Below are 3,123 nucleotides of genomic sequence, written 5' to 3'. Positions count from 1 at the left end.
GAAAAGCCATGTACACTGATTTTTAACTAAGACAATATAATTTAATCGATGTTAGAAATTATAATCCTGTCTCCGTTCTGACCATTCTCTGGTATCGTTAAAATGCAATCATGTCTGGAAATATTTATACCAATGGAGTCCTTGAGATCGGTGCCATGCTCGTCAGTGGCATAAGCATTATGCAATTTCCGCTCTGTTGAAATGTACACATTCCAGTCTAGTCTGGTCTGTTTTAAAAGCCTTAATTTCATGTGAATAATCAAGTAGAAAATCTAAACTTGTTTAATGTCATGAGCAACTGCCTTTCACTGGCCCAGACAAATCATTTCAAAGGCACCCATGTTAGATTATAAACAGGAAATCTATAGTCTGGAGAAGGGATTTTTGTTTCTCAGAATAAGTTCATCGGGCAGGCTCTAGGCTGGCTTATTGCCTTTTCCAGCAATGACTTGGTCACTCAGAGATTTGCCTCCTACCTGCCATCTTCTCTTCCCTCAGAGGACGAGGAGCCAGAGCTCCCGAGCAGACTTTTCTCTTCCCATGACTTAAGCCCTCCAGATTGGCTGCTTTGTTCTGGAATATGGAAGTCCAAACATGGAGACTGATGGAGGCCCAATGGTGCCTGAGGCTCAGATGTTCCAGAAGCCAAGAACCATGGTCCCCAAACAGAAGGAAACCCTAATGCATGCCTCTGGCCTCATTACCTTCTGCCTCAGAGGAAACATGCGGGACACGAAAATAATACAGGAAGACAGTGATTTTAAGAAAGCATGTGGGTTTAAAGACTGGACGTAAAAATAAAAGAAATTCCCAGTCTTTGTGACACATACCACACATTTCCGTGGGGTCCTCACTGAAAGGGTCATCGAAGGAAGGGAGCCCACGTTGCCATCTGGGGCGGGCACCATTTGCTCAGTACATTTCTTCCCGTAGGTCAGTTGCTCTCTTTCCCCCCAAACACAAAGTTTTTATACTGAGCAGATGAGCTCAGTCATGATGGTGGCTGTGCAGGCCTCTGTCTTTTCAACTTGTATGAAAAAGTAAACTGTCCTTTGGAAAAGCACCTCCCATTCCTCTCTTTCTTGCAGGAACTCAGTGATGTTATCTTAAACAGCATGCCCTTCTGTTACCCAAGTCCGGCTGGTCACCAACCCAGGGTCCGTATTTGAACATCTGCTGATGGAGAGAAGGGGCTGTAGAAGGGCTTTGTGTACTTCCGTATCCTTCTGTTTCAACGCTGAGACTCCTCAACAGGAGTCGGGGACAAAGTCCGTTTTGTCTTGCGTGTCCTTTCTTTTTTCTTCTCACTGTGAACGACAACCGTCCACCCCAAGTCATACACTGGACCCGCTGCCTGCTGGGACAGGACCGTGGGTTTCTTGGTCACATCTGTGTTGGTGCTCCACGCAGTGTAGACGTGTTTTAAAATAAAACAGATGATTGCATATAACCACGAGTCAGACCTTTGATTGGAAAGATCCCTTCTGGGTCACGCCTTCGAACATTTCTAGAGAATCTTATCAGTTGTGGAAATCTCTGCCTCTTCACTTGACGGGGAGCGAATTATAAGTGGTTACGGGAAATACATCCACTGGAAAGAAATACAACTACGTCTTGCATGTAGGGCTCTGCCCAAGTGGAGAGGTGAAGGCCAAGCTGAGGCATGGGATGAGACAAGGTGGCACCGTGGCACTTCTTTTGCTCTCTGGTCACCAAGGGTTAACAAGGTCCCGCCTGGCTCCTGATTTCCCTGCCCTGGATGGGAGCTAGGTCAGGGAGCCATTACACCTGCTCCTGCCAGTCTTGGGCAGCCTGTCCCTCCGGAATTCTTGCTCCTGGGACATCTCACTGCTCCACGGCCCTCGGCTACAAGAGCTCTGCCTGGTCTGGAGACTATAGTGGCCAGGCACTCAGCCTTTGACCCTCTGTCCCTCTCTGGCAATCTACCTGCGGCTTCCCACCCCCACCTACACTGTTCCACATGGACTCCCATGCCACACCCTCGGTCTTCTCCCAGCCAACCCCATCCCTGCTCCTAAATGTTGGATGCCAGGAGCAGGAGATCCCTTAGCAGCATGCCGTCCCCATAACGCTCCATTTCTGTTAAATCAGGATTGTTGAATTTGGCAGACACCAGGAATTCTGGGTTCCTGTCTCATAACTGGTGGAGCATAGCAGAAATTTACATATATATAAGCAGGATTTGAGGGACATTCTCTAGTTTACAACAGTCATCCCTTGGGTGAGTCAGTTAACCTCTTGGGGCTACGGTTTCTTCCTAAGAATGGCCATGAGATGGTTAAGAAAGCATTCCTCTTGTAACAAAACTAGCGATGTCCACCTAGCCCCAGAGACAGAGACAGAGAACAGGGAGGGCTCTTAGCTAGCTCAAGTGTGCAGTCATAGTTCTTACCCGCTCCCCGCACAGGAGAAACGCCCACTCAGAGCTGCCAGAGCCGCTGAAAGTTCAAGGGAACAACTGCATCCACTCTCCCATCAGAGGCGCCTGGGAGCAAGGCCCGCTTCAGTGAACCGCCCCCATGAAAGCCTGGTTTTACCCCCTGCCCCGCCCCCTTCTTTGTTTCAAGCAGGGAGAGCCAGTTGCAAACCAGGACTTAGTTCTGCCTCATGTGGCACCTTAATGACCGGGGAGAGAACAAGCCACTGGACTCCTGGCTGTGTCTATCTGCATTTTCACTCGTATTTACTTCGTATTCGGGGCATGGGGGCTGCTTGGGACAAATGCTTCCATGGGGAAAATTGTGTAATCGGACATGAAACCTTTTTTTCCCCCCTAATTAAAAGTCCAGTGGAAGTGGGGGAAGCAGTTCCCCGGAACGTGGCTGGGTTGGGCACCTACTTGGAACACACGGTTGTCCACGTGTGTTCCAGAAGACTTGCCTTCCCTAAGAGATAGTACTTCTTCGTCCTCTTCCTGAAGCTTAAATGCCGTAGACTATGTCCTAGATCCTGGGTCCTTAAATTCAATAAATGTAAATGATGTGGACACAGTTAATGGGCAATGACACAGGATAAATTTAAAATCTCCAAGTTGGGGGCACCTGGGTGGTGCAGTCCGCTAAGCGACTGGCTCGTGGTTTCGGCTCAGGGCAAGATCTCAGG

The sequence above is a fragment of the Meles meles genome, chromosome 1 (genome assembly GCF_922984935.1).
Source record: "Meles meles chromosome 1, mMelMel3.1 paternal haplotype, whole genome shotgun sequence".
Taxonomy (NCBI): Eukaryota; Metazoa; Chordata; class Mammalia; order Carnivora; family Mustelidae; genus Meles; species Meles meles.
Note: the sequence above shows the minus strand (reverse complement) of the source record.